The sequence below is a fragment of the Nerophis ophidion genome, linkage group LG02, assembly GCF_033978795.1.
Source record: "Nerophis ophidion isolate RoL-2023_Sa linkage group LG02, RoL_Noph_v1.0, whole genome shotgun sequence".
Lineage (NCBI taxonomy): Eukaryota > Metazoa > Chordata > Actinopteri > Syngnathiformes > Syngnathidae > Nerophis > Nerophis ophidion.
This window is the reverse complement of record NC_084612.1, coordinates 69,435,928-69,455,102: the sequence shown is the minus strand read 5'-3', so window position 1 is coordinate 69,455,102 and position 19,175 is coordinate 69,435,928.

Here is a 19,175-nt window from a genome sequence, read left to right as displayed (position 1 = left end):
GAAACTCACGGGCAGTTGAATAGCCCAAATAATGAAAACGAGAGGACCTAAAATGAAACTTTTGGAAAACTTCTAGTATAACTAAAGAAGATGACGGCATCTGAAGCAAACAAACACCTCAGTTACCGAAATCATAATAGGGAAAGAAAATACCAAAAATGAGAGGACTTAAATGGGTGCTTTGAGGAACCCCTCAGTTATGTGAAGTTTGGACCCCAGTGATCATTGTTTGCTAGCAAGGTCAGAATGCCAATGCATGGATCTGCCAGTTTGTTTTGGGGGCCACAGTTCAAGAAAGCTAAGAACTGGGACTCCAGAATTCTACCTTCACTATTATTTTGTGTATTCCGGAGAACCAGCGTCCGCAATAGTAGACATTTGATTTTGGACTATCTATTTTGTATGAGTTACAGGGGCGCTATGCTGTTTTAAGGACTTTCCCCAAAATGTGAGTCCGTCACAAATTTTAGGAACTGAAACTTGCGGGCGGTTGAATAGCTCAAATAATGACAAAGAGAGGACCTAAATGAAACCTTGAGGTACATTTCTAGTATAACTAGAGAAGTTGAACAAATGCTTATCATGACTGCATCTGAAGTAAACAAACACCTCAGTTACATAAATCATATTGGCGAAAAAACAAAAAACAAAAAGGAGAGGACTTAAGGGGGTGCCTTGAGGAACCCCTCAGTTATGTGAATCACAACTTTGGACCCCAGTGTTCCATGTTTGCTAGCAAGGTCAGAATGCCAATGCGTGGATCTGCCACTATGTTTTGAGGGCCACAGTTCAAGAAAGCTAAGAACAGAGGCTCCAGACTTCTACCGTCGCGATTATTTTGTGTATTCCGAAGAACCAGCGTCCACTACAGTAGACATCGGATTTTGGTCTATTTATTTTGTCAGAGATACAGAAGCACTATGTTGTTTTTAAGGACCTTCTCACAAGTTTTAGGAACTGAAACTCGCGGGCGGTTGAATAGCCCAAATAATGACAAAGAGAGGACCTAAAAGAAACCCTGAGGTACATTTCTAGTATAACTAGAGAAGTTGAACAAATGACTATCATGACTGCATCTGAAGTAAACAAATACCTCAGTTACCTAAATCATATTAGGGAAAGAAAATACCAAAAAGGAGAGGACTTAAAGGTGTGCTTTGAGGAACCCCTCAGGTAAGTTGATTCACAAGTTTGGACCCCGGTGTTCCATGTTTGCTAGCAAGGTTAGAATGCCAATGCCTGGATCTGCCAGTGTGCTTAGTGGTCCAAGTTCCTCCATAAAACAGGAGCACTTAAGTGTTTTATTTTGGGAATTTGCGTTAACAATGTTTGCCTCCCAAGTTCTGAACTAAACCTGGGGTCTGGTATTATGTCATTCCTCTGCCGGATTTGGCCCACGGGGCTAACAGTTGAAAAGCTGAGTGAAGTACCAAGGAGAGCTTGCTCCAAGTGGAGGAGTCCAAGTATGTAATGCGGAACCTGTATCTATCCGTCTTGGTGAAGAAGGAGCTGAGTCGGAAGACAAAGCTCTCAATTTACTGATCGAGCTACGTTCCCATCCTCACCAATGGTCATAAGCTTCGGGGTTATGCCAGAAAGGACAAGATCACGGGTACAAGCGGCAGAAATTTGTGTTTTCTCCGTCGGGTGGCAGGGCTCTCCCTTAGAGATAGGGTCATTTGAGAGGAGCTCCGAGTAAACCCGCTGCTCAATTCACATTGAGAGGAGCCAGATGAGGTGGTACGGGCATTTGATCAGGATGCTCCCGGAACACCTTCCTTAGGGCACGTCCAACCGGTAGTAGGCCACTGGGAATATTCACCCAGGACACTATGGACTCCAAGCTGGCCTGGGAATGCCTCAGGCTCTCCTGGGAGGAGCTGGACAAAGTAACTGGGGAAAGGGAAGTCTGGACTTCTCGGCTTTGGTTACTGCCTGCATGAACCGACCTTGGATAACCGGAATAAGATGGATGGATGGAATTCATGTATTTTTTCACAATTATTTTTTGTTTTTTCAGGGTAGTTTTTATTGTTCTTTGGCTTTATTTTCATTACTTCTTCCACCTCTAGCTTACTTATTAACCCTTCTATTATGTTGAGGGTCAATTTGACCCATTTCAGTTTTGTGTTGATCAAAGTACTGGTTATCCTTTCTTTTTCTTGCTGAAATTTGGTGACTTTTCCTCATCTAGGGTCATGAACTGGTGTGAAAAATCTGGACACTTTGTTGAGTAGTGGAATGTCTTGCAGAGTTTGCATACAACGATGATGTTGCGGGTCATTTTGACCCAACCGCTTTAATGTGGGTAAATAGCCAAAATAAACAAGTCTCTTTGATGTACTCTTTACTTTTGATGTACAATTGTTTGTATTTTGATTGCCTCTGAGACCCAGAGCCAGGTGTGTGAAGAGAGGGAACTTTCTCAAACTTGTCCTTGTCACTGTTCTCATGTCATCTCTTTGACAAACTCACCAAAAATGAGCTCCAGAAGGATGACATCTGAGGAGACAAGGACAAGTGTGAGAAAGTTCCCTCTCTTCACACACCTAGCTCTGGGTCTCAGAGACAATCAAAATACAAACAATTGTACATCAAAGTAAAAAGTACATCAAGGAGATATGTTTATTTTTGGATCTGAACAGCTATTTACCCACATTAAAGCGCCTGGGTCAAAATGACTCGCAACATCATCTTTTTATACAAACTGCACAAACATTACACTACACAACAAAGTGTCCAGATTTACACACCAGTTCATGACCCTAGATGAGGAAAAGTCACCAGATTTCAGCAAGAAAAAGAAAGGATAACCAGTACTTTGATCAACACAAAAACTGAAATGGGTCAAATTGACCCTTAACATAAAACAATTGGAAAAAAAAATGTATTGTATGTCACTTTTCTAAATGTTTATACAACCTAAAATACAATTGTTATTGGTTTAACCTGTTTTCTTGACAGTTTTGAGTGCATATACACAGTGCGGGTCAAAACGACCCGCAACATAATCAATGTCATTTTTTCCAACATAATACAAGGGTTAAATCATACAAAAGGTCCAGCAATTTTTTCTGACCTTACACCTCAATCATTCTCCAAATATTCAGTTATCTTGGTCCCACAAAATTGAGAATTATTTGAACACATTCCTCTTTGAGATTTTAAACTGAATGTGTTTGAGTCTATATTCTCGGAACTTCCAAACCCAGTCATTAATTCCATGGCGACATGGAAACTTTCTCCCAAAAATGTACAATGTATGATTTGTAGGAGAAATTAGCCTTTGCACAAATGTTCCTTTGTTGACCAAGACATTTTGGTTCTCTTCCAATATTTCATGCACCACGTCTACATGTATACCCTAAAAAAGAAACCAGGAATCATTTTAGTTAGCAGATTTATTAAAATATGAGTGAGTTCTGTTTTTTGGGTCACACTGCACATAGCTATTTTGATTTGCCATATCTCTAATTTTAGTGCATTCAACTTACGACATTTGAAATTGTCATTATCCCACATGACAGTTTTATTGGAGGGGGGGGGGGAACTTCCTGTGTTAATCACTTTATTAAAACTTATCAAACTTCCTGTTTGCCCCCAGTGTTATGGTCTGAGCGCTGGCTCCCCCTACCCCCCACTGCTTCACGTGCTTGGTTGCTTCCCCCGCCTGCTGCACTAAATTTTCTGTTTTTCTGATAATGGGATTTTTTTTAACTGCACTTTGCCTGCTGTCTCTACATCCTGAGATCCAGACCCACAACACCCGACACGCAACGTAACACAAATTGGTCTGAGAAAAATGTGTTACTAGAGTCCAGCCAACAACGGTGGATTTTGTTCCACCTCAGCGTGTCACTTTTTCCGCTGCCCTTTTAACCAAAGCGACAGAGGCCCTGTGATGCTGATGCATTGTGGGCCGCAGCACAGTATGCTGCGTGTCAAGCGCTGCCCGGCCCGATTAGGGCGGCATGCGAGTGGCGTCGACACAGCGGGTGGGGGTTGTAAAGACAAGACAAGACAGCCAACCCCCTGCTTGTCATTGTTTCTTCATTTGTCTGCTCACACTTGGAGGCAACCATCACAACACAACATGTGACCCCAATAAGACGGCGCGCAGATACTTAGTTAAACGACGCCTTGACCTCTCGCTTGATACACTTGACCTCTTGACACACAGTGGTCTGTGGAGGGTGTTGACCTCCGGCCCTGGGGCCTGCTTGATGGGAGTAGCATACTAATATGAGCCTGAGTGCACCCCCTTCTCACTTCACCAGAGGTGAACATGCATTTCACTGAGGTGGCAAATTATGACACGTTAAATCTATTGCAGTACCAAGCAAATAATCTCAAGAGCTCCATTATATCAATTCGTAGATGTGATGGAAATTATTTAAGACGCACTTCACAAAATAGATGTGAAGTAATTAATTCCAGTACTACCGATTCAATTAACAAAAATCCCTCAAAACAGGCCACTCAGTGAAATTTGGCTAAAACAAAGAGAATTGTTCCCGCTTAAAGAGGCATCTCCTCCCAACCACAGTGCACATATTGCCCGTCCCCTTAAAAGGGGTGAAGGGGTCGCACTAATATCCAATGAAAACCATAACCTTACCCCAAACTTAAGTAATAAATATAAATAATTTGAGGTGCCTACAATGAAATCTGTCACACTGCTACCTCTCCGTCTGGCTGTTTTCTACTGCCCCACTGGGCCCTATTCGGACTTCATCAGTAAATATTCAGAGTTTGTCGCTGATCTAGTGACGCATGCATATAATATTATTATCATAAGGGGTTTTAATACCCATATGAATACCACCATCAGCATTATCTTTTCGGGCTCCAGTACTTTTAGAATAAAATAGAATAGAAAGTACTTAGTTGATCCCTGGGGGATATTCAGCAGTTCGCTCACAATAGACAATAATAATAATAAAAAATATATAATTTATGTCATATATTATATATAAAATATATAATATATTTTATATATATAAAATATGTCATATATTATATATAAAATATATAATATATGACATATTTTATATATATAAAATATATAATATATGAACAATGTAAATATATTCTACATATATTCTACATTTAAGTGCAATCAAGAAGGAAAGTCCAGTCTAGTTAGAGATGCTACCTCAGTAGAAGCATTTAAGTCCCATCTTAAAACTAATTTGTGTACTCTAGCCTTTAAATAGACCTTTATTAGACTGGTTGATCTGCCGTCTCTCTTTTATGCTCTTCCCGCCTTTCCTGTGTGGAGAGATTATCAGTTGACCACAGATCAGCCTCCACAGAGGAATCGCTAAATGTTCCAAGTCGGAACCCGAGGTGGACCACTCCTTATGCATCACTCAGTGACATCCGCGGTGCCCCGACTTCTCTACATGCAAGATGATCCCCTGCTGGCCCCACAATGGACTGTACTCTCACATTATTAACTAGATCCACTCGGCATCAAGTGCACCGGTCGCCCAGGAGGAGTGGTCCCCACATCTGCGGTCCCCTAAAAGGTTTCTCATTGTATCCCATTGAGTTTAGGTTTTTTTTGCCCTGATGTGGGATCTAAGCCGAGGATGTCATTGTGCAGCCCTTTGAGACACTTGTGATTAAGGGCTATATCAGGGGTCTCAGACATGCGGCCCGCGAGACGTTATATTGCGGCCCCCACCTTAATATGAAAGTTTAATGTTGATTGATTGATTGAAACTTTTATTAGTAGTTGCACGGTACAGTACATATTCCATACAATTGACCACTAAACGGTAACACCCGGATAAGTTTTTCAACTTGTTTAAGTCGAGGTCCACGTTAATCAATTCACGGTAATGGTTAGTGCGGCCCACAAGTTTTATATGAATGGCGCTTGACAGCGTTGTTATTTGGGTCTAAAATGGCTTTTTCAACGTTCTGGGTTGCCTACCCCTGCATTAGTGGAAAAGCGGCAAATGAGTGAAAGCGACAGAGACGTTGCCATGGAGACGAGGGTTTTCTTACATGCCTGGCTGTAGTCACACCGCGACACCTGTCTGTCAGTAATAACAGTCCCCGATAATCGGGACCAATTCAAACCATCCATCCATCCATCTTCTTCCGCTTATCTGAGGTCGGATCGCGGGGGGAAGCAGCCTAAGCAAGGAAGCCCAGACTTCCCTCTCCCCAGCCACTTCGTCCAGCTCCTCCCGGGGGATCCTGTAGCATTCCCAGGCCAGCCGGGTGACATAGTCCTTCCAACGTGTCCTGGGTCTTCCCCGTGGCCTCCTACCGGTTGGACGTGCCCTAAACACCTCCCTAGGGAGGGGTTCGGGTGGCATCCTGACCAGATGCCCGAACCACCTCATCTGGTTCCTCTCGATGTGGAGGAGCAGCGGCTTTACTTTGAGTTCCTCCCGGATGACAGAGCTTCTCACCCTATCTCTAAGGGAGAGCCTCGCCACCCGGCGGAGGAAACTCATTTCGGCCGCTTGTACCCGTGATCTTGTCCTTTCGGTCATGACCCAAAGCTCATGAACATAGGTGAGGGTGGGAACGTAGATCGACCGATAAATTGAGAGGTTTGCCTTCCGGCTCAGTTCCTTCTTCACCACAACGGATCGATACAATGTCCGCATTACTGAAGACACCACACCGATCCGCCTGTCGATCTCACGATCCACTCTTCCCTCACTCGTGAACAAGACTCCTAGGTACTTTAACTCCTCCACTAGGGGAAGAGTCTCCTCCCCAATCCGGAGATGGCACTCCACCCTTGCATTGCCTCACACGATGAACACTACATATATTTCTATATGACCCCTGGATAAGACTCCGGGAGCCGTCACCTTTTTGCGCTCACTATCCAGGTACTTTCCCGGCTATTATCCGCCGACCGCCGTGTTGCTGTAGGGAGGAAAAAATAAACTTTGATTGATTGATTGATTGACTGATCAGCTACTGGAAATAGTAGCTCAAGTTGCAGTTTTTGATGGTGGAAAAGCTTCAGTGGGGGCGGAGGGGTACCAGTATCATACTAGCCCCCAAAATATAATGAAAAATGAACCGGCCCCCCCATCTGTTAGTGATCTCCTGGACCACAGTGAGCACAGTCAAGGAGCAGAGTGGAGGACAAAACAAAGGGAGGGGGGGGACAAGATTAAAGGAAAGTTTTTTCTGTTTTTACTACATCCTGGTACATCCTGCCTTAATGAGCCCCCCCCCTCTCTTTCTTCCCATCTGTCCCCAGCGGGATTGGTCGCACAAAGCCCCCCCGCCCTCTCATGTTAGACCAAAGGTATGTTGACGGCGATGCTTTATGTGTTTCAGTCAAAGGTAACAATTTCGTCCGACGGAAAGTACTGGTAGCTGGAAAGTAACTGATTACTCCCCGAGGAGGACAGGGATTAAGACAACCATCCTTAACCTGCCCCGATGACCCCTCCCCGGGGTGTAGTCTCATTAGCCTGAGCCGCAGAGGGCTTGTTAACCCCACTAATCGAAATGGGAATGGGCATAAAAAGAGCCCAAGAATTTACTGCCGTGGTCCGCACTTCAAAGACAGGGAGGGGCCTCATCCAGCAGAAGGTGTGCGTATAATTTGGCTTCTTTTTAAAAAAAAATGTTTTATACTGTTTGCGTCTGACCTTACGTTGGTGTCAAAGTACAAAAACACACCCACCGCACCCGAGTACACCCGGAGTCAGGTTCCCACACATTTAAAGCTAATGTAAGTTTCATAGACGTGCTGCGACACGTCCTGGCTGTGATCATCTCTAAAACAACCTGCCAACGCCGTCTTACTACCGTACAACAAATAACGACAGCATATTCCCACCATTGTCTTTACCCTCACCAGCATTTCTTGCTATTTTTCTTAGCCCTGTCAAACACTTTTCCTGGCAGGCTGAAATATTTAATAGCATCTTTTAGTTTATATTCCTTTACTAGAGAATGTTTAGAAGACTGAATTTTACATGTTTTTTTTAATACATAGAGAAGGTTAAAGGCCTACTGAAACCCACTACTACCCACCACACAGTCTAATAGTTTATATATCAATGATGAAATATTAACATTGCAACACATGCCAATACGGCCTTTTTAGTTTACTAAATTGCAATTTTAAATTTCCCGGGAGTTTCGTCTTGAAAACGTTGCGTAATGATGACGTGTAGGCAAGACGTCACAGGTTTTTAGGAAGTATGAGCGCTGCGCACACCATCCATCCATCCATTTCTCTACCGCTTATTCCCTTTTTGGGGTGGCGGGGGGCGCTGGCGCCTATCTCAGCTACAATTGTGCGGAAGGTGGGGTACATATTCACATTGATTTTAATGGGAGCCTCCAACAAAAAGTGCTATTCGGACAGAGAAAACGACAATTTCCACATTAATTTGAGCGAGGGTGAAAGATTTGTGTTTGAGGATATTGATAGCGACGGACTAGAAAAAAAAAAAGAAGTACGACTTCTGTTTCCTGCTAGATACCTGTTAGCTTCCACGCTAGGCTTTTTGTTTGTTATCCGCCCATGTGCGCACCTTTTGTTTGAACCCTTTGTTTGTTTTTGTCCTAGTGTTTTTAGTAAATCATGTTTTCTCACTCCATGCCTGCCTCCATCTGTGCATCTTGGGGTTCGTCTACAACTAACTCTGACACCAACATGTACAAATTAATGGTATTCATTTTGCTGCATTATAATGTCTTAAAGGCCTAATGAAATGAGATGTTCTTATTTAAACGGGGATAGCAGGTTAATTCTATGTGTCATACTTGATCATTTCACGATATTGCCATATTTTTGCTGAAAGGATTTAGTAGAGAACATCGACGATAAAGTTTGCAACTTTCGGTGCTAAGAGAAAAGCCCTGCCTCTACCGGAAGTAGCAGACGATGACGTCACATGTTGATGGTTCGTCACATATTCACGTTGATTTTAATGGGAGCCTCCAACAAAAAGTGCTATTCGGACCAAGAAAACGACAATTTCCCCATTAATTTGAGCGAGGGTGAAAGATTCGTGTTTGAGGATATTGACACCGACGGACTAGAAAAAAAAAAAATAAAAAGTAAAAAAAAAAAAAAAACGCGATTGCATTGGGACGGATTCCGATGTTTTTAGACACATTTACTAGGATAATTCTGGGAAATCCCTTATCTTTCTATTGTGTTGCTAGTGTTTTAGTGAGTTTAACAGTGCCTGATAGTCGGAGGGGTGTGTCCACGGGTGTCTTGAGGCCAATGTCTCAGGGGAGTCGACGGCAGCTATGGACGGCACGAGCTCAGCTTTTCTCAAGGGGGTACTATGTAAAGGCTAGAGTATACAAATGAATTTTAAGATGAGACTTAAATGATTCTACTGAGGTAGAATCTCTAACTGTTACCGGGCGGGCATTCCAGAGAATGGAAAACGCTCTATAGCCCGAAGACTTTTTCTGGGCTCTGGGAATCACTAATAAGCCGGAGTTCTTTGGACGCAGATAAATTCCTACAGTAGCTACAGCCGCTTCTTGGGTTGACTAACTTATATATGGGTGCCACCCTGGCAGAATTAGGTGCCACACCTGAAAAAAAATAGTCGGGACCCAGGATGGACCGCTCGCCTGTGTATCGGTTGGGGACATCTCTACGCTGCTGATCCGCCTCCGCTTGGGATGGTTTCCTGTGGACGGGACTCTCGCTGCTGTCTTGGATCCGCTTTGAACTGAACTCTCGCGGCTGTGTTGGAGCCACTATGGATTGAACTTTCACAGTATCATGTTAGACCCGCTCGACATCCATTGCTTTCGGTCCCCTAGAGGGGGGGGTTGCCCACATCTGAGGTCCTCTCCAAGGTTTCTCATAGTCAGCATTGTCACTGGCGTCCCACTGGATGAGAATTCTCCCTGCCCGCTGGGTGTGAGTTTTCCTTGCCCTTTTGTGGGTTCTTCCGAGGATGTTGTAGTCGTAATGATTTGTGCAGTCCTTTGAGACATTTGTAATTTGGGGCTATATAAATAAACATTGATTGATTGATTGAGTCTGGACACGCCACTGACGCAAAATGGATTGCACACCTTATTCTACTCACATAACAGACGCAATCCACTTTCTACTCAGCTTTGTGTGCTACCAAGTTTGCACGTATTTTAGTTTAGTGCACCTTTAGTAAATCAGGCCCTTTGTGTTATTATTTTTCACCTGAAGTCGCAACCTTAAGTGGTAATTGTGTTATGATCCGCCGCTCGGATCATCATTATTTTGTTTTTTGAGTCCATTTGTGTTTTTCTGTTAGTTTTAGACTCTTCCGATTCCGAGTTGTACACTTTCTTGTTTGTTCCGTCACCATGGTTGCTTATTTGTTTCACTTGCTTCTTGTTTCCGGCTTCACACCTGTTTGTTGATTACCATCCTGATTCAAGCCTGCCTCCTGCGTTCTCTCGCTCTCGCTTCGTAAGCTCTGGTAAACTTTCTTTGTTTTTTTGCTAGTTTCCACGCTATGCTCCAGTGTTTCCTAGCTCCCATGCTAGTGCTTTGTTTTGCCTTTTGTGCCAAGTGCAAGTTGTTTCTGTTCTTAGTCTGTTTTTAGTTTAAATAAACCAATATTTCTTACCTTCACGCTGTGTTTGCATCTCGAAAGAGCGCCACCGGCACCGCGATGCCAGCGAAACGTTACAAATTGTCTGCGTCGCTTGATTCAAGACCGAACGGTATGACAGGGCCAGAGGCTCGGCGGTGTTTATTTAGGAAATTCCTACGAATCCTTAGCCAGGCGAATTCAAATACCCTCATGATTGACCTCGTTCTCGATTCGCAGATGCGTTTCTATCAATCAACTGGTGTGTGTCACCCGAAGTCACAACCTTAAGTGGTAATTGTGTTATGATCCGCCGCTCGGATCATCATTATTTTGGTTTTTGAGTCCATATGTGTTTTTCTGTTAGTTTTGGACTCTTCCGATTCCGAGTTGTGCACTTCCTTGTTTGTTCCGTCACCATGGTTGCTTATTTGTTTCACCTGCTTCTTGTTTCCGGATTCACACCTGTTTGTTGATTACCATCCTGATATAAGCCTGCCTCCTGCGTTCTCTCGCTCTCGCTTCGTAAGCTCTGGTAAACTTTCTTTGTTTTTTGCTAGTTTCCACGCTATGCTCCATTGTTTCCTACCTCCCATGCTAGCGCTTTGTTTTGCCTTTTGTGCCAAGTGCAAGTTGTTTCTGTTCTTAGTCTGTTTTTAGTTTAAATAAACCAATATTTCTTACCTTCACGCTGTGTTTGCATCTCGAAAGAGCGCCACCCGCACCACGATGCCAGCGAAAAGTTACAAATTGTCCGCGTCTCTTGATTGAAGACCGAACGGTATGACAGGGCCAGAGGCTCGGCGGTGTTTATTTAGGAAATTCCTACGAATCCTTAGCCAGGCGAATTCAAATACCCTCATGATTGACCTCGTTCTCGATTCGCAGATGCGTTTCTATCAATCAACTGGTGTGTGTCTAAGCGCGACCGTCTGTACAAATAACAAGCATCACCTTGCGACTAAAAGCCGAAGCGCGGGATAATAGCGAGAAGCGGGTTGGTATTAACAGATTTCATAGCAGCTATTGTGGCACGCCGTGGAATCAGGATGAGGCCAAATCCCTCCCCGGGCCGAGCTAACCAAACCGCAGCGTCTCGCTTTGTTTGACTCGTATATAAGAAGAGGTTTGTGCTGACACAGACAACAGTGGCGTGCAAACAAGCGCAGGGTAAGTGACACAAAAGATCCAGAAGGTAAACATGTAGCATTCAATAAATGGATTACACGCTCGCCTCGACAAAGTACCTTTCCGCACCTTGGGGATTTTGCCGTTTGCGAGGTGTTGACTGCCGCTCCCGGCCCAGTGAATAGATTCGGTAGGAGACGAGATCCGCGGAATGGTCTGTCGCTGGGTTCTGTAATGCTTTGCTATTGTTAGCCGCCGCTAGGTTTGTTTTATGGAGACGCTCTCGCACTTTGTATCAACTTGTTGCCTTCTTTTCCTGCTTCTCAAAGCACACATAGTTTGATTTGGTAACATGACAGGCTTGGAAGGAATGAGGAAACTTTTTGGGGTTTTGGGGCTAGAAGAATGTAACGACCGCTTCAAAGTCTGCAATAGTGTTGTAACGATACCAATTATTTTGGTATTTTTCGGTACTTTTCTAAATAATGGGGACAACAAAAAAATGGTACATTAAATATATGTTTCTTATTGCAGTTAAGTCTTTAAAGGCCTACTGAAAGCCACTACTACCGACCACGCAGTCTGATAGTTTATATATCAATGATGAAATATTAACATTGCAACACATGCCAATACGGCTTTTTTAGTTTTCTAAATTGCAATTTTAAATTTCGCGCAAAGTATCCTGTCGAAAACGCCGGTGTGATGACGCGCGCGCGTGACGTCTCGGGTTGTAGCCAGGTGTGGCCGGGTGCCAATCAGCCGCAGCTGGGGGGAAACAGCGCTCAGGGACAAAAGCAGGAAATGAGCAAAATAAAAGCGAAAAGGAAACAAAGACATACACAGAGGAAAAACTAAAACAAAACAAAACTGACAGTTTCAGTGTTATATGTTCCTATTTATTGTTAGTTTTTAAGCCAAAATGCGTCTTTTCTGTCCACACACTGTGTCTGTTTGTATGTACTCCATGACTGTGCGCTGCCGAACATGCTCTTCTGCTCATAAACCAGCAACGTAAGAGGTGACTTTGACACGGGTAAGGGGGGGACCGGTACGTTTCAGAGACAGTACATAGGATTTCAGCAGGATCTACCCCAGTCTGCTGACATGCTAGCAGAGTAGTAGATTTTAAAAAAAAGAAGCTTTTATAATTGTAAAGGACAATGTTTTATCAAATGATTGCAATAACTTACATTTGTTTTAACTATTAAACGAACCAAAAATATGACTTATTTTATCTTTGTGAAAACATTGGACACAGTGTGTTGTCAAGCTTATGAGATGCGATGCAAGTGTAAGCCACTGTGACACTATTGTTCTTTTTTATTATTTTTATAAATGTGTAATGATAATGTCAGCGAGGGATTTTTAATCACTGCTATGCTGAAATTATAATTAATATTGATACTGTTGTTGATAATATTCATTTTTGTTTCACTACTTTTGGTTTGTTCTGTGTCGTGTTTGTATCTCCTCTCAATTGCTCTGTTTAGTGCAGTTCTGAGTGCTGCTGGGTCGGGTTTGGTTTTGGAATTGGATTGCATTGTTATGGTATTGCTGTGTAGTGGTTTGTTGGATTGATAAAAAAAAAAAATAACAACAATAATTAAAATAAAAAAATAAAAAAATCGATTTAAAAAAAATGAGAATCGATTCTGAGTCGCACAACGTAAACGATTCGATTCGTATTCAAATCGATTCTTTTCCCGTTTCTGGATGTTGTTGATAAATGGCTTTCGCTTTGCATAGTAGAGCTTTAACTTGCACTTACAGATTTAGCGACAAACTGTATTTAGTGACAGTGGTTTTCTGACGTGTTCCTGAGCCCATGTGGTGATATCCTTTAGAGATTGATGTCGGTTTTTGATACAATGCCGTCAGAGGGATCGAAGGTCACGGTCATTCAATGTTGGTTTCCGGCCATGCCGCTTACGTGGAGTGATTTCTCCGGATTCTCTGAACATTTTGATGATATTATGGACCGTAGATGTTGAAATCCCTAAATTTCTTGCAATTGCACTTTGAGAAACGTTGTTCTTAAACTGTTTGACTATTCGCTCACGCAGTTGTGGACAAAGGGGTGTACCTCGCCCCATCCTTTCCTGTGAAAGACTGAGCATTTTTTGGGAAGCTGTTTTTATACCCAATCATGGCACCCACCTTTTCCCAATTAGCCTGCACACCTGTGGGATGTTCCCAATAAGTGTTTGATGAGCATTTCTCAACTTTATCAGTATTTATTGCCACCTTTCCCAACTTCTTTGTCACGTGTTGCTGGCATCAAATTCTAAAGTTAATGATTATTTACAACAACATAAAAATGTTTATCAGCTTGAACATCAAATATGTTGTCTTTGTAGCAACTGAATATGGGTTGAAAAGGATTTGCAAATCGTTTATATTTGCATCGAACACAATTTCCCACCTCACTTTTACACTTTTGGGGCGGTATAGCTCGGCTAGTAGAGCGGCCCAATTCCTGAGTGCCCAGCAGCGAGGTAACGGGTCCCATTTTTTTATAGTCTTTTGGTATGACTCGGCCGGGGTTCGAACTCAAGACCTCACGCTAACCACTGAGTAGGTTAAAGACTTTCACCGTAGTGTCCGAGTCCCACTCATCACCTTCTCCTTCTCCCCCGACTCAGTTTGAACTTCAGGAAGGTGTCGGTCCTGGAGAAGGTGAGGATGGAGACCCGTGAAGCGAACACCAGCCGGTGGCTCCCGCCTGTCAGGTATGGCCTCATTTGAATAATTAGACGAGACAAGGAAGTAATAACCGTGACGCGACAGCTGGGGAAAACACCGGGCCCCGCAAATATGTTCACACAAAAGGAAATCCGCGGAGAAAAAGACGATTTAGACGTACTTACTTATTCACGGACATAGGAACTCCTAACAAATACATCGACCCAATGAATGTCCCCTCTGCGTCTTTCTCTCTTGGATTTATTTATTTTATTTATTTATTTATATGATCATTTTTGCCTGAAAGAAGTCTAAAAGAAAAAAAAAAAATCTGTCATTGCACTTGTCACGTCGCCGCATGTCAAGAGCACGGAATGTATTCAAGCCTGTGGCAAAGTGTGACCTTTTAGGCCCAGCCCGGGCGCAGTTTTCCCCTAATTAAGCCGTCCTCTTCATGCATACGGAAATTCACACACACACACACACACGCACACACACACAAACGCGATGTTCATTAGACAGACATAGGGATCAATAGATTAATTTAATCTGCATAAATGCAAATGTCCTGCTTGGGCTTCCACACTTAATTCATAGGCTAATAATATGAAAAAAATATATAGGTTTTCTAATTAAAAGGATATATATGTTATGACCTAAAACAGTGGTTCGCAACCTTTTTTTCCATGATGTACCCCCTGTGAACATATTTTTAATTCAAGTACCCCCCCTACTCCCGGGCTCTTTTAGCGCCGCCCTAGTGGCTCTCTGGAGCTTTTTCAAAAATGTATGAAAAATGGAAAAAAAAAAGTTTTAATATGGTTTCTGCAGGAGGACAAACATGACACAAACCTCCCTGATTGTTATAAATCCAACTGTTAATATTAAACATGCTTCACTGTTTCGAGTATTTGGCGAGCGCCGTTTTGTCCTACGAATTTCGGCGGTCCTTGAACTCACCGTGATTTGTTTACATGTACAACTTTCTCCGACTTTCTAGGACGTGTTTTATGCCACTTCTTTTTCTGTCTTTGGCGAGCGCCGTTTTGTCCAACTAATTTTGGCGGTCCTTGAACTCGCCGTGATTTGTTTACATATACAACTTTCTCCGACTTTTTAGGACGTGTTTTATGCCACTTCTTTTTCTGTCTTTGCGAGCGCCGTTTTGTCCTGCTAATTTCGGCGGTCCTTGAACTCACCGTGATTTGTTTACATGTACAACTTTCTCCGACTTTCTAGGACGTGTTTTATGCCACTTCTTTTTCTGTCTTTGGCGAGCGCCGTTTTGTCCTGCTAATTTCGGCGGTCCTTGAACTCACCGTAGTTTGTTTACATGTACAACTTTCTCCGACTTTCTAGGACGTGTTTTATGCCACTTCTTTTTCTGTCTCATTTTGTCCCCCTAACTTATAACGTTGTGTGTGAAAGCACAAAGGTGAGTTTTGTTGACATATTTGGTTACTGCATGAATGTAAGCTAATCGATGCTAACATGCTATTTAGGCTAGCTATAAGTACATTATGCCTCATTTGTAGCTATATTTGAGCTCTTTTAGTTTCCTTTAAGTCCTCTTAATTCAATTGATATCTCAAGACACACTATCTGTATGTAATATGGGTTCTTTTTTTTTTTTGGCGGCTCCATACAGATTTATTTTTGTATTTTTGTTCCAATATGGCTCTTTCAACATTTTGGGTTGTCGACCCCAGTTCTAATCAGAGCAAAGCATTTTTGGTTGGAAAAAAAGGGATAAAGAAGTAAAATATAGCACTATGTCATCAATTTCTGATTTATTAAATTGTATAGCAGTGCAAAATATTGCTCATTTGTAGTGGTCTTTCTTGAACTATTTGGAAAAAAAAGATGTAAATATAATTAAAAACTTGTTGAAAAATAAACAAGTGATTCAATTATAAATAAAGAATTCTCCACATAGAAGTAATCATCAACTTAAAGTGCCCTCTTTGGGGATTGTAATAGAGATCCATCCGGATTCATGAACTTAATTCTAAACATTTCTTCCCCAAAAAAATAATCTTTAACAAAAAAAAATCTAGCTGTCAACATCGAATATTGCAATGTTGTATTTTTTTTTTTTACAGTTTTGGAACTTACATTCATATTTTGTTGAAGTAATATTCAATAAATATATTCATAAAGGATTTTTGAATTGTTGCTATTTTTTTTTTAGAATATTTAAAAAAAATCTCACGTACCCCTTGGCATACCTTCAAGTACCCCCAGGGGTACGCATACCCCCATTTGAGAACTACTGATATACGTCACAGCTGGGATTTTTTTAGTAATTAAGTAAATACCATATTTTTCGAACTATACGTCAAAATAGTTTGGCCGGGGGTGCGACTTATACTCGGGAGCCACTTATGTGTGACTAATATGTGAAATTATTAACACATTACCGTAAAATATCAAATAATATTATTTAGCTCATTCACGTAAGAGACTAGACGTATAAGATTTCATCGGATTTAGCAATTAGAAGTGACAGATTGTTTGGTAAACGTATAGCATGTTCTATATGTTATAGTTATTTAAATGACTCTTACCATAATATGTTACTTTAACATACCAGGCACCTTCTCAGTTGGTTATTTATGCCTCATATAACGTACACTTATTCAGCCTGTTGTTCACTATTCTTTATTTATTTTAAATAAATGTCTATTCTTGGTGTTGGATTTTATCAAATACATTCCCCCCAAAAATTCAACTTATACTCCTATGTTTTTTTCCTTCTTTCTTATACATTTTCGGCCGGTGCGACTTATGCTCCGGAGTGACTTATAGTCCGAAAAATACGGTAGTAAGTAGGTACATGTTATTTATAAAGCGCTTTTCACAGATGCAATCACAAAGCGCTGTACAAAACAAAGGTAAAGTAAAACAACAATTACATTTATAACAACAGTGTTAGAGTTCGTTTGTGACGAACCCCAAGATGCAGAGAAGGAGGCAGGCATTTTGCAGGTAAACATGTTTTAATTAAAATACTAGAACAAGAACAAAAGTGGTACAACAAAAAGAGCGCACGAGGCGGATAACAAAACTAAAAGAGCTAGCATGGGAGCTAGAAAACCAAAGGAACTTAGCATGGAAGCTAGCGGGTAGCGAGCAGGAAAACACAAGTCGATACTTGTAGAATGAAAACAAAACGGAAGCATGAATTGATTAACGTGGATCCCGACTTAAACAAGTTGAAAAACTTATTTGGGTGTTACCATTTAGTGGTCAATTGTACGGAATATGTACTGAACTGTGCAATCTACTAATAAAAGTATCAATCAATCAATCAATCAGGGAACATAAGACAGTAAGCTACAAACAGATACCGATATGTAGCAACGACAATAATCCAGCCCTGACTGGAAGACAAAGCAGGTACAAATCGGGCTGATTGACACCAGGTGTGGCCAGGTCCCAATCAGTCGCAGCTGAGGGTAAACAGCGCACAGGGCAAAAAAAACAGGAAACAGACAAAATAAGAGCGCTGACAGGAAATACTAAACACACACAGAGGGAAAACTAAAACACAAACAAACTGTCAGTGGCAAGCCCGACAAACAGATGATACAAATGATAGTTAAAATGTGCATTAACTAAAAGCTTTACTGAAAAGAGAAGTTTTCAAATGAAAGTTTCAACACAGTCAAGATCAGAGAGGGACTGGTGCAAATTGTTCCAGAGTCTGGGAGTTTTTGAAGACGCTATCTTGTCAATATTCAGTGTTTTATCGTTCATAGATAATATTGTGAATGCCACATTCTGTAAATTCTGGGTGTCTCACGTACCCCTTGGCATACCTTCAAGTACCCCCATTTGAGAACCACTGACCTAAAACGTCATACTTGAAAACATAATAGCTCAACATGAAAGTGATCCATACGTCCTCATGTGGTCCGGGCAATCAATGAGTACGAGACGTGACCTCATTAGGGCGTCACATGTATAATAACCTCGTTATGCGGCGCAAATGAACCCGACTCTTTGAGGATTCCTACAAGTCCTGTGACGGACTGCAGGCGTGACAAAAACAACAACAACAACAAAAAAAAATAAACAGGACACGTCTTCCTGGCTGCAGACCCGAGCTCGCACAAAACCAAGCGTGAAAAGAAAAGACCTCGGCTTTGTTAGACATGCAAGAACACATGTTTACTCTCATGGGCCAACGTACACATGCAAGGTTTTCATCCCCAAAGACACGGGATGAAGGGGGGGACATGTCCGAGTGATTATGGACGGGTCATTTTTTCTTCTTTGCTATGGATAACATGATCGACATAAAGCTTCAATAATATTCAGAAGTTTGAAAATGACACAGAAAAAATGCTGTTATAATCTAATGTATGATTTATAATACTGTTTAACCATTTTCTGTTTACTATAATACAGTGGTTCTCAAATGGGGGTACTTGAAGGTATGCCAAGGGGTACGTGAGATTTTTTTTTTAAATATTCTAAAAATAGCAACAATTCAAAAATCCTTTATAAATATATTTATTGAATAATACTCTAACCAAATATGAATGTAAGTTCACAAACTGTGAAAAGAAATGCAACAATGCAATATTCAGTGTTGACAGCTAGATTTTTTGTGGACATGTTCCATAAATATTGATGTTAAAGATTTCTTTTTTTGTGAAGAAATTATTAGAATGAAGTTCATGAATCCAGATGGATCTCTATTACAATCCCCAAAGAGGGCACTTTATTTAAGTTGATGATTACTTCTATGTGTAGAAATCTTTATTTATAATTGAATCACTTGTTTATTTTTCAACAAGTTTTTAGTTA